Source organism: Dasypus novemcinctus, chromosome 5 (assembly GCF_030445035.2).
Source record: "Dasypus novemcinctus isolate mDasNov1 chromosome 5, mDasNov1.1.hap2, whole genome shotgun sequence".
NCBI lineage: Eukaryota > Metazoa > Chordata > Mammalia > Cingulata > Dasypodidae > Dasypus > Dasypus novemcinctus.
This window is the reverse complement of record NC_080677.1, coordinates 59,521,306-59,535,504: the sequence shown is the minus strand read 5'-3', so window position 1 is coordinate 59,535,504 and position 14,199 is coordinate 59,521,306. Positions and strand designations below refer to the sequence as shown.

The window sequence follows — 14,199 nt, the reverse complement described above, 5'->3', positions numbered from 1 at the left end:
CAGAATCATCATAATCACCTTCTGTCAAGCTTGAGTATAATTATTCCCATTTGATACATGCGAAAGCGGAGGTGAAGAAAAGTTTTGCTCCTTGCATTTTTTTCATATGAAAATTTCTTTAACTTTTATCTTTTGGAAATACATTTTCAATTTTATTTTCACAATACAAAAATGTTAAATATCTAACAATGATCTATTTGAAGCAGCTCTCTTGAAGTAAATTTATAAATTTTTGTTTCTGTTTCACAGAGAAAGAGTTTATACATGTAGACTTGTCATTGTCATTTGTCATAACTGTCAGATTTGTCACAAAGCTAATAAGTGATAAAGTAGAGATTCAAATTCATGTAATTTGACACTAGAGGCAGGACTCTTTTCAGCATGTTATTTTGTACCTTCAAGACCTGGAAACACAGGTGTCTATAAAAATCCCTCCATTATTCATATATTTTTTTCTGCAAGAAAACTTTCAGCCAGAGTGATGCTTTTCTTCCTTTGCTGTAATTATTTATGCGAGATGTTTTCTCCTTAAGAGAAATTGAGACTCTAAAGTTTCATTTATTTTCAATTCCTGATTTTTCTTCACAGGGTAATTGGAATGTCCCTTGAAATTCTCTATCACTGAAGTCATCTACTAGAATGATTTCTGCTATCAGACTCTGGGTTTGGTTAATTATACCATGTATGGTCTGCAGGAGTGAAGTCCAACCTTCATTATGAAATGGGATAATGATACTGTTTCCAGGTACATCTTGTACTTACAGTTAGCATAGCAAATATCCAGCAGCCTCTCTAGAGCAATATTGTTGCTGACAGAAATATCTTTTCCCATTATGATTTTATTAATATGTAAATATAACAAAAAAAACGTTGTTATAAAAACAAAGTTACCACATATAATTTTATACGAACATTTAAATACATAGAAAAATATCACAAAATAAGAAATACAAAAGCAAACACTCAGTAGGATTTTCTTCAGTGTGATGGGTGTGCTTGCCGGTTCATAAGTTCATTTCAGTCTGGAACACAGGAGGACAATGCTACCTGCACATCTGCTGCACCATTCAGCCCATTTCATTCCTTTGTTTTCAACTGGATCAAGACTGAAAACCCCAGTTCACACAAATTAATTGTGAATGGTAGCAATAGCAGGACACTCTTGATATTTAGCAATGAAAATCTTCATTTACCTTAATCCAAAATGCTGATAACCTTAATGTCTCATAATCATTCTTCAACATATAGGAAGAACTAAACTGCAATAATTCATTCTCCTCTTCAGGCACCAAATTTAACTCAGTTATAGATTCAAGATTTTGAAAAGCCGATGGATCTTTTACCCAATAATTTTCCCTTAATGTTTTGAATTTCTCTTCTGGAAAGAAATGGTTAAAATTTGAGATAGAGAAGTGAGATGCAACAATATCTCTAATTTTAATTCTTTCAAAATGTTTTCATTATTAGTATTCTCTTCAGTATGTTGCAAAAATTTTGGAAACATGTAGTAGCTAGGCCAATATTTTTAAGTCTTGCTTGCCACAGCAATAATGTCTTTTTGAATCCTTGGGCAGATTCAACATATTGGAATATATCACTGTTTCTATCCTGAGTTTTAAGCTTAATTCATTAAGAATGCCAAAAAAATCAGTTAAATATGCCAATTTTGTTATCCAAATATCATCTTTGAAAATATTTGCCAAATGAAATTTTTTCCCACAAGAATAATATTAATCTTATTCCTGAGTTCATAAACCCTGCTTAGGGTTTTCCCTTGAGATGACCAACAAACTTTGGTATGATACAGTAAGTGAGTATAACTTATTCCAATCTCTGAACAAAATGTTTCAAGGAGCTGGTTATGCAGTGAGCTTCCTTTTATTTCACTGCATTTTTCAATAGTTTTGTGAGGTTCTGTGGAATTTCTCTGGATTTTAAACCTTCACAATGTATAAAACAATGATTCCTTGAACCATCAAGAACTTCTAGCAATTTTTTAATTACTCTGCTATGTTTCCAGTTATATTTGTGGTTCTATCACTTGTAATTTCTTGACAGTTTGTCCAGTTTAATTTATATTGCTTTAAAAATATCGAATCCACTTACATTTGAGGCTAAACTTACACAACATAAAAAGCCCTCCATAAAACCATCTTGCCATGCATATCTGACATAAAACTAAAAGTGTTGTGCAGTTTCCAATATCAGCACTTTCATCAAGTTGGATTGCAAAATCTATATGGGACTGTAATCGAGTAATAAGCATTATTTCCAAATGTTCTGCAACAGCACAAATTCGAAGAGATACTGTTATCACTAGGTATAGTTTTTAATTTATCAGCTGATTTATCATAAAAAATTGTGTGCACCATATCCAAACATGCTGGAAGAATAATTTTTTCAGCAGCTGTGTGAGCCATTTTATCTTTTGCCACACAACATGCAACTAAATATGATAATAAGGCTTTTTCACTAACAGTGGTAGAACAACTAAGAAATTATCTTGATAACTTCACATTTTTTTCCTTTCTTTGAAAACATTCAAGATTTTTATCAATAAGTTTAGCATTGGGAAGTGGACATGGTTCAACTGATAGAGCATCTACCATATGGAGGGTCCAGGGTTGGATTCCCAGGGCCTCCTGTCTTGTGTGGCAAGCTGGCCCACATGCAGTGCTGCTGCTGTGTGCAAGGAGTGCTGTGTCTTGCAGGGGCGTCCTACGAAGGGGTCCCCCATGCACAAAGAGTGTGCCCTGCAAGGAGAGCTGCCCCACGTGAAAAAAGTGCAGCCCGCCCGGGAGTGGTGCTGCACGAACGGAGAGCTGGTGCAGCAAGACGATGCAACAAAAAAGACACAGTTTTCCAGTGCTGCAGGATAATCCAAGTGGATGCAGAAGAATAAACACCAAATGGACACAGTAGACAACAGGAGGGAAGGAGAGAGGAGTAAGTAAAATAAATCTTAAAAAAAAAAAAAAAAAAAAGTTCAGCATGCTGAATTTCTAAGTGTCTTTAATTTAGAAGGTTTTAAGCTTTCATTTGCAAGAATGTTACTACAAATAACACACTGAGGTTATGTCTAGCTCAAGGGGTTTTTCACATTTGATAAAACTGTATTTTTATTTTATTACTCCTCACCCCCCGCCTCATTGTCTGCTCTCTGTGTCCACTCGCTGTGTGTTCTTCTGTGTCTGCTTTTATTCTCTTTAGGTGACACTGGGACCCGATTCTGGGACCTTCTGGAGTGGAAGAGAGGTACTCAATCTCTTGTGCTACCTCAGCAACCTGGTCTGCTGCGTCTCTTATTGTCTCTCCTCTGTATCTCTTTTTGTTACGTCATCTTGCTGCACCAGCTCTCCTCTCGGGCTAGCTCACTGTGCCAGCCAGCTTGCCTTCAGCAGGAGGCCCCAGTAATCCAACCTTTCCCATATGGTAGATGGGAGCCCAATCCCCTGAGCCACATCTGCTTCCCAAACCATATTTTAAATAATCCTCATTATAATGTCTTGCACCTACTTTTTTATTTTTGACTGTGGCTCAAATGAGGCTGAAGTTTGTTGATAAGAATCAATATTTTTCTAAACATTGTTACTAATCACACTTTCAGATCCAAGAGTTGAACTTGAGCATGCTTCTATATATTTCACTTCTTAGTTCCTCTTTCTTTTAATAATAAAAGGATCCATTTTAAGCGTAATTTATTCAAGTTTAATTAAAATGTTGTAATCAACATTGCCACTAACAAAAAAAATAACATCCTTTCCCAAAAAATGTACTTAAAGTTTGTAGGACTTAACATCTAACTACAAATAATGGTAATATAAAAAAACTAAACTGCACAATATTAATCTTGCTGTTATTAAAACCAAACTAGACACCAGTGAGCAAATGATTGAAATCAGGTTTCCCATTTCTCACTTCTTGTTTCTATGTCTTTCTCTCTCCTGTATCTGAGAAATGGGCAGGCTCTGCATTGTGCAGGCAGCAGTGAGGTGGCGGCTGGAGATGGCGGAGCTGCAGCTGGGCCCTGTGCTGGCGGTGGGGAGTGGCCGCAGCGTGCCCCTCAGCCATCGCTCCACTGGCCCCATGCCCTGCAGGCACGGCGGCCCCCCAGCTGCCAGCTGCTGTGTGCAGCTGGTGGAGGCGTCCTGGAAATTGTCTTTTAAACGAAAAATGTAAATGTCAAACTTACGCGTCTTGGTGGAGGGGATTTGCATATTCCCTCTGGCCACTGTTTGCACTGCCAGTGGGAGTTGCTCGACCACTCTTGCCCTTCCTGTGGCTTCTTACTCCATGCTTCTAGATATCAGTAGGGGAGTGACTGAAATGCAAACAGGCATTAGGAGAGGGAGAGCTGACAGCTAGAGTGCCTGCTTTCTTCAGAAGACCAAATGACTCTTCCTGGTATGAATGAAACATAGTAAATATTACTTGCCCTGCCTTAGCTTGAAATGAAAAATCTGGGAGTTGGCTTTCCCTCTGTAGCCTCCTTCAGAAGTGACAGTAGAAAATATTTTCAATCATCCCTTATTTTATGGCTGGGAGATAGGAAGGACAGAGGAAAGTCATGGGAAGCAATCATTCGTGCTTTTTCAAAGATATATCATGAAATACGAATCATTACTAATTGCCACTCAGAATAAAAAAATGCATTAGATGCAGAGGACATAAGAAGTGCATCTACCCATTAAAACTGGTTTACACTAGTTTGAACAAGCACTCACTTCTTTGGAGTCCTTTCAGAGACACATTAAATGCACACACACACACACGCAGCTCCTTCATCTCCTATCTCTATATCAATAAAGTTCTCATTGACAACTTTCTGGGAGCAGCTTGGTATTGGGAGAGTTGTGAATTGAAATTCTGGGCACTAGATTCTAGAAATTGTAAAGAATAACATCTTATCTTTATCGTTCTGCAGCTAAAGTTTGCAGTCTTTGTCACTGTAATGGAAACACTGCCTGAGAATATATAAATATGTATATAGACATTTCTATATATGTATTAACACCTTTATATATATGTATATTATATACATTGTAAGTGAGATACTCCTTTTGATTCTAGCTTATTGGTTTTCTTTTTTTTGTAATTCTCCTTTTTTTTTCTAGTTTCCTTATGTAAATTAGAAACCATCTTAGCACTGAACAATTGAATAGTTGATGTTCTGTAATTGTTTAGATCCAGAGAGCTTGGAGGCTTTAGCTGACAACGTTGTAGGTAAACAAACACTCTTTGCTCTATTTGTCTGGGAGGGATCTGAGAGTGACACACGAACATTTATTTATTAGCTGATGACATTAGAGAAGTTTCTAACTACTCCGAGTTAGGCTTTATTTCTTCATTTATAAAACAGGGACAATTTTTTCATATAATTTTTCTGAGGGTTGAGGGAGAATTTATTTCAGGTACATGGCAGAGTTTGACATAAATTGCACAATAAATTGCAACAATAAGTTAAGCAGATCCATGAAAAGCCTCTGGCCCAGGTCAGTCTTTTGTGTCCCAATTCAATGAGGCTATATGTCATAGACTTTTATCCACAAGAAGCAAGACCCCAAATACTTTATCTTTCACTAACTCTTCTGACCAACCCTGCAGTTGCCATGGTAACCATCAGCCCAGCCCTCTCTTTAGGATGGAAGCTCCTTTACCCAGACTTCACTCTTCTTCTACAGCCCACAGGAGAGATGACCGTGACATTGAAGCCAAATTTCTACACATTTTAATGAAGAAAGGCCTCAGTGATATAATTTTGCTTTAAACATCTTTCTTGCTAGTCTCTGAGTTGGTGTCCTTCCATGTTGGCTGCAGTGCCTCCCAAGTGGCCAGAACAGTGCTTTGCAGCATCCTCTATTTGGGGAGCCCGGGCCATGCCCAGAGCCACCACCCAGCACAAACGGGTCACAGCCTGGTCGCATTCTCAGAGTTTCACCTTTCCAGGATTCAGCTTGGAGGCAGGAAGAAAGGAAATGAGAGGCAGGAAGGTAGGGTAGACAACAAGGAGAAGTGAAATTAGGAAAAAGATAAGAAAAATGAGGAGGAAAGGAACAGGTTAAATGGACAGAAGAAAAAGAGGGTGATGAAGGGGAATGGATAAATGGCATACATGAATAATAACAGAATTATGTTGAACAAATGTAATTTCAGTCAAAATGTATGATTTAGAATATTAGGTTCTCCTGACACTTAAAATTTTTTATCTCATTATAAAATTATAAATCAAGCCATACAAATTTATGTGAAAAAAAAAGAAAAAAAATTAAATGCCTCCATTCACTATTTCTTTACTCTTCTGAGAGGTTGCTACATAGTTTAGTTCGTTTCCTTCCATATATTTTATATATATAAAGAAATACATTTTTATCCACCTATAGAATCATGCCATCAAACAGACCTGTGACTTATCCTTCTCAGCTAACAATATATGCAGAACTTTACCCTTGTTATCTCATTTAGATTTATCCTTCTTTTTAATAGCTGCAGAGTGCCCTAATTCTATTTAACTACTATTTAACTTGTCCCCTGTTGATAGGTATTTATGTTGGTTTCCTTTTCTCTCCCTTTAAACAGATATTTTGAAAAAGAGAAAGTCCAAAAATACTACTGGGAAATTTTAAGATATTTTACTGATATAATAGGTTTTTTGACAACTATTATACTGTGTAGATAATTACTGATGGTACTTTATACAAGTAGCATTGTATGGGTACAAATGAGGAAACCTTTTATGTCTAGTTCCTGGCTCAGTGATTTAAACTAAGGTAGCAACTTGGTTAAAAGATGTGTATCTTACAATGTCTGACTGCTAAGAAGATACAGTAGATTTTTAAAATAACTTAATAAACTCCTAGACTTTGGAGCTTAAAAACATCCTAGAGCTTGCTTGGTCCTACCCACTCATACTACAGATTAGACAATGAGGACTGGACAGGTAAAGCAGTGTTTGGTTTTACAATGATGTACACATTACTATTTTACCAATATTTCTAGGTTTGTAACAGAGAAGCTAAATGCTATTATTTAAAATCATTTCATCCATTGTCTGGTATGGGAAAGCAGACATGTGATCAGAAGTCCCACAGCATTTTGTAGGTAGCACTAAAGGACCACCTAAGAGTCTTGGGCACTTCTGGAAAGGTTTCACAGCAGAGGTGATATTGCCACTGATAATCTTGAAAATTAAATAAGAATTTTCTAGATGGACAAGGAGGTATATGAGAGCGTTCCACATATTGTCACAATAGAATATATTGTCCTAATTGGGACCGTTTTGAGAGTGGAAGATTTGACATAAATATGTTTTAAGAGTGTGTTGGCCATTTTCTTCATGGTTTGGGAAACTAAATCAAGGTTAGAGGTTGTTTATTGGATAAAGAATCAAGCAGATATATTTGTATACTAAATCTATTTATGATTGCTTTAGTCTCCACTGCTATGGGTTGGAAAATAAACTAAGGACTCCCATTTGGTAAATATCTTAATATGCAAATTCATAAAGTTAAAAAAATGAAATGCCATTTAACATATATTAAATATGTATTAATTAAACTAATAAAATTTCACTAAAGTTACTAATGTCTAAGAAATGCAATTTTGGTTGGTCACTATAAACATAGGAACTTCCCTGTCCAGGGAATAGAATATATAGGGCAATCCTCTTTCTTAGATATTTAGGGATACACAAAGATAAAATGCCTTTTCAATTTGTCCCTGTCACTCCCTTTATTAGGTATGCCCAGGTCATCTTTAAGTTTCTTTCCAGGTTCTCCTCATGTTCCCACTACTGCTTTATAACCTTCTTTGACTTCTCTTTAATTTCCAGGAATTGGTATTTCTAAGGGTGTTTCCCGCTTTTGCAGCCATTTCCCCCTGGTCCTCATTTCCATACAAACACCAATATTATTCAGGTAGTCCCTTCTTCTTTACCCAGCCCAGTGTTTGGGAGGAAGTTGATCCATCTCCACCTTCAAGGTATGGAGTAAATTCTAAATAGTGTGTCAATCAAGGCAATCTCATTCCTTTTGCCAGTAATTTCTTTAGAAAAGAACATTAAAGCTAGTTCTGGTCAAGAAAACATCAGAATTCTGCTGGGATGCTACTGGGAAAGATTTCCTTACTCCCAAGAAAATAATACAGGAAAATATTTTTCCATCATCTGGATTTTGTAGTTTCTAGATATAACTTGTGGAATTGCTGCAGCCATCCTGTCAACATGAGGGAAAAGTAGAGAGATGATGTTGTAGAAGTTGAGAGAGGTTCAATCATTTGTGTATAGAAAGGCCAGGACTCAGGAATAATTTTGGGAAGGAAAAAGTAATTTATTTACAGCCAGCCAGACTCAGGAGCTTTCTGTTCAAAACCCGAGCCCTGAACAAGATTTTTGAGTTCTTTTTATACAGAGGAAGGGCCAAATGGTTTTTTGTTTCAGTGCTCAAAAAGCTTGAATTAACATATATCTTCCACATCCCAGGTAAGCTTTTATCACGGACTTCATACATTCCATGTAAGCTTTTAGCATGGACTTCATACACTTCAGGTAAGCTTTTAACACATTTAGTTTGTATTTTCCCTGAATATTTAAAGTTTATAGAGTTTGCATTGCTAAACTGTTTTTCTGGGACTGGAGTTGTTGTCATGGTTATCAAGGGCAGGGCTGCAGTTTTCACTGTCCCATACACACAGCTCAGGACACACACAGTTCAGGTTATCTACAAAGAGATGATCAGCCCCCCACCCATAGTCTACATCAGTGAAAGAACTTGGGTTCTTGATGACATTGTTGAGTTATTGCATTAACCAATACTGGAGTTCAACTTGCCTTTGAACTCCCTGTCATTAGCAACAACAAATATTCTTTAAGTCCATTTTAAAGAGATTTCCATTTTAAAGAGATTACTTGCTGCCAAAGGCATTCTAAGTGTTACCTGGTTCAAATTTATTCTTTAGCCCATATGTCTTCTCAGAGTTCCTATCCTGGTTATATATTTGCATATCATGCATTTCTTTTTGGTTCTTAAACTAATTCTGATTCATTTCCCTCTTTCTAAACACTATTGTCCATATGCATTTCCGTCTTGGGTGATGACATCATCAGCCACTCAAGAAAGAAATGTAGGTGCTATTCATGGCTTTCCCCTTATTAATTCTCTATTATCCAATCACTGAGTCCCTACATGTTTTATCTTTAAACTGCTTATATCTGCTGCCCTTGTACAGTTCATCCAGAACTTCAACCTTATCATAATAATGGGAATATCATCCCAAATTCTTTCTCTACTTGCAGCTCTGTCTTACAAAATCATCTACTGTTTACTCTCAGAGAATCCATCTGTGGTACTTTGAAACTATATGTACCCCAGGGAAACAATGTTCTTAAATTTGATCCATTTCTGGGGGTGTGACCCCATTGTAATTTGAACAATTTTTTTTTTTTTTAATTTGAGAAGTTGTGAGGTAACAAACCAATCATGTATACCTCATGCCCGGAACAACTGGATTAATAGTAGCTGACTTTGGTGAAAAAGCACCTCTTACTGTGCCTTTGTTTAGATTTTTCACAGCCTTGAAACTGTAAGATTTTACCCTACATAAACCCCCTTTATAAAAAGCCAACACATTTTCTTGTCTTTGCATCAGCAGCCCTTCGGCAAACTAAAGCAGAGGTTCAGCTCAACTGATTGAGAGCAGGAAGCCTACTCTCACCCCTCTAGCCTAAAATTGATGCCCTCTTCTAAGCTTCCACGGCATGCTCTGTGGTCGTTCACAGTAAGTGTATTTATTGTATTATTTCGTGCTATTATTATTACTAGTATTATAACTATGTGTGTCTCTTTCTGTGACTACTCTGAAAACTCTTATAAGATGAAGACGGGGTTATGTTTGTTTCTTCTCTGAATCTGTGGCACATGGATGAGAGTTAATAAATACTTATTTGAACATAACAACTGAAGTTCCCAACCAGATTTATTTCCCAAGCACTGGATGAGTTTGTATGATTCTGTTAAATATCCCCTCCTGGATATTCCACATGTCCCTTGTTTAGCTTATCTACTTCTCCTACTTGCTCCTCCCCCTGTATCCTAATGAATGTTCCCTGCTAGAATGCCCTTCCTTCCACAGACTGTGAAATCCTCTCAAGTCTTCAAAACCCTACCTGCTGCAGGAGACCTTCCTCAAGGCCCACAAATGGAAATAACCACTCCTTTCTCTGCACTGCCATTTAACCTTTTTGTACACTTCTACTTTGCATTTAGAGCACAGTATTATCATTGTTTCATTTATGCTTGGCTTACAGTATAATCACAGTAGTATGGTAATTGCTTCCATAAATGTGCAATGTGAGTGCAGGAAGAGAGGCCCCTGATTCTGCTTGGAGAGGCCAAGACATTATCGCAGTGTCACTGCTGGGTAAATCGAAGCCGGGCAGAGGTCAATTCAAATCCTCTTCATGTTCTGACAGGGAAACTGAGGCCCTGAAGGTCTGAGTCTCAGTTTTCCCCATCAGTAGCGTGGATAATGGCACACGATCTGTGGCTCACAAACTCTCAGTTGTTTTGTAATTAATGAGGGTAAAATTTTTTTTATAGGTATCGCACTCTCAAGGCTCTGCTTTCTGCAGGATAAGAAGTTTTCACACGGGTGGAGGAGGAGGGAGCGCGTAGTTGGCTCGGGGCACGCCGCGGCGCGCGGGAAGATGCCTGGCCGGCACCTCGCAACCCCGAGCTCCGCTCGGCACCTGCCCACGCGGCCTCCAGGGCGCCGCCTCCCCGCGGCCCGCGGGCTGGGCGCTGGGTGGGCGCGCTTCTGTGCAACTGGACCAACTACCCACGCCTTGGCAGCCCCGCTGGCTTGTTTCAGATCATGGAATCCTGCCCAGCTGATTCACAGGATGTTGTTTGCAAAGCGAGCAAAGGAAGTATAAAGATGGGAGCCTGTGAAATTGAAGTCCAGCAAACACGAGGATGAATTAATCATTTCAAGAGAGCAGCATAAAATATGGAGAGCATCCATAAAAGCGGGGAATGGGGCTAAGACATACATGCTCTGGGGAGTTCCAAAGCCTGTTTGACTGACACTAGGACTAAAAAAGAAAAATAAGTGAAACCAGTGAATCTCTGAAAACCCAAATGTCTGAACTCCTCTACTGTCTCCTCTTAATGCAACAAGTTCATACAATCCAAGAATTTGTTCACCATGATGAGAGTCGTTCATCTTCCACCGTGGAAAACAAGAAAGAAGCCTCTTTGCTTAGTGCCACCGGTAATTCGTTCATCACACACTTGAAGACTGTGTGAAGATAGCGAGTGCCAAATGTAAGCCTGGGATGTTTCAACTCCCCCATCTGGATCCCTTAGATTCTCCGGTGTCACCTTCTCCTTTTCAAATGATGACGCTTCTGTCGGCCGCCTGGTTCTTGAAGTTCAGAGAGGAGTAGCCGCTCTGTGAAAGAACCAAGATCCACGCTTCACTGATTATCCCAGCGCCACCCAAGAACCTACTCAGATAAGACTCTTGTAGTGATATTCCCTCTTGGAAATCCAGATACACCTGTTCACTGTTGAAGAAATACAATTAATGGAGATTTGGCATCTGTAACCATTCTTAAAGAAAGCAGATTTTATGACCAAAAAAGAAAAAAAAAATCTGATCTAAAGATCCTCTTCCATCTGCCTTTCCGGAGGGAAACTGGTGTCCACCTTCCTCAAAGTACTGTTATGAAACTGCTGCTGTAATTAAACTATTGTTATAGGGAGTAGTTTTTCCCTTTACTTATGATTTCTCTGCACTTTATAGACTATTAAAAAACAAACAACGAAACCCACATACCTTTGAAGTGTATTTTATCTTTATATAATTTATTTGCTAGAGTATTTTCCTAATAACATTGCAGTATGAGTGTGCATTTTCCTTTCTTCCTCCCTCCTTCCTTTCCTTCTGCCTTTTCATTTCCTTCCTTCCTTCCATCCTATCTATTACAAATGATGGTGTAATGTGGGTATTTTTCTAAAAAAACTGTGACGGACTGACAATTTAGTGTATATTATAACTTATAAATGTGAAATCTTATAAGGTTTGAGTATGACAAAAAAGTAATATATTTATAACTTGTGACCAAATAAATGGGCACTTTATCCCAGCTAAAAATGAGTTACAGTAGCTTGATGGTGATTGTTTTATATTTTTAAGCAAAAAGGAAATATTTACTATTCTAAATATTTTAAACTCAAATACTGTGACATATTGAGGATTTTTGAAAAAACAGATGATACTGCCCTTGATATGTAAAATTGACACTACTGATTTGTTAATATCAAATGTTGGGCTAAAATATTTAATTTTTATTTATTTATTTTTCTGTTAACTTGCAAAATGATTGCATTCTAACTTTTGTGGCCTATCAAATTTAAGATGTGTAAGCATTGTTATGTTGTTATAGAAAAGAGGTTGTTGGAGTAGTGACCTTGCTCATTTGTACCAGAGAAATGATTTTCAATGGAAGAGGATTTTACTGCTTTTTAAAAAATAGATGTTAAGCTTTTGTTATAGGTATTAATGTTTGAGGCTCTTTAGAGTATCTAGAGTCATTTTTTATTTACGGATATTTATACAGAAAAGATATTATGTTAAGGTGATTTATCTTCATCAGTTTAGAAAATGACATAATTTAATGAAAGAACAAATAGCATTTTTGATAGTGCCTGCTCATGTCTGTTGTCAGTATTTGCCTTATAAATTGTTTTTTTAAATTCACTTTGGAGTGATGGTTTTGTCCAAATTCTCGGATGAGGAGCACTTTATAACAAACTGGCTTGGTGTTTTTAAGTTAATCAGATTATTAATAAGCATGTGGCTTCTGCATTCAAACTCAAAAAATTTTTTTTCACAGAGTCTCAGTGAAGAGTTTCCAAAATTATCATGTACCCCTGAGAGTCAATCTCAAAGAGACTTGGCGATTGGAAGCACAGTAATTTATTTGCCTTCTGTAGATGGTATCTTTTTTAAAAAGCACAAAGGTCAAATAATTCATTTCAGTACAATAAAACAGATTATTTACTGTCTTCATTCCAAAGTGCATGTGCTGGGATGGATGAACTGTTTTTTATGAGAGTTTCAGAAGACCCATCTGCCGTGACAATTGGTTTACCTAGAACTTAAGGACGCGATTTTGCCCAGAGACTTCAAAAGTCTCTCTTGTTAACCTAAGGTGGAATCCTGCTGATGATTTTCACAGGTGTGGAAAACACAGGGAGAAGCAATCTCCCAGTTATGCTGTGTTCTATAGAAAACAATTGAGCTGTCATCTTCCCAAGAAATATATTCAAATGAGAAAGTTGTCAGAGACAAACACACACACACACGTGAATAAAATGTTTGGCAAGGGTCAAATGATATTTGAAACTAATGAAATTCCAAGGTAAGGCCAACAGAAGACAAATTGGTGTGCTCTCCACTCCAGCATACCCCAGAGAGATCATGTGGTACATCACGTTAGTCCCTGAAGCTTGGAGCCAGAAGGTGCAGTTCAAGCATCAGTTCTGCCATTTACTGGTTTGTAACATTGGGAGAATCATTTTAGGCTCAGAGTTTTGGGCTCTTTATCTGTAAAGTGGGCATGCTTGTTCTAGCTCGCAGGGTTCTTGGGAAGATCAAAGAAATTAAAGTTTGTGAAAGTGTTTATCAACTTCAGGGTTAACACAGGTATTCACAAAATAGAGTGTATCTGGGGGATGAGAAGGAAGAGAATAACACTGTTAAATGTAAGTGCGATGTCTGAGTTCCGTATCTATGAAAAGGAAACTACATTATATATTCATATATATATGAATGACAGGGTAATATACAGGGATGCCTAGCAGTATGGAAGTAGAAAATTTTCTAGAAATATATTAAATATATTAAATAAAATATAGTAAAATACCTATATGCCAAGTACTGTGCTATCACTTAATTTTATTATGTTAAAAAAATTGGTAAAATCTGTTGTCTTTTAGAACTGAGGGAGTGAAAGGACCTGCTTTTTTGAGTGTGCATGTGCAGTTTACTTCAAATGAAATTGTCCTATTAACATGGAAGTGTACAAATGTTAGGAAATTAACTGTGTTTTGCATTTTAATTTTTTGCTAACAAGTCTATCAGTAGGATATACTCTTTTAAAAAAATAATATGCACTATATATTTGGTTCTATTGTAAGA

The 14,199-nt window shown here is 37.3% G+C and overlaps 1 pseudogene; it reads left to right on the top strand.

Annotated features, from left to right (window-relative positions):
* Positions 1–4,005: 4,005 nt before the first annotated feature.
* LOC101429025 (pleckstrin homology domain-containing family A member 3 pseudogene) lies at positions 4,006–12,756 on the top strand (annotated as a pseudogene).
* The last annotated feature ends 1,443 nt before the right edge of the window (positions 12,757–14,199 follow it).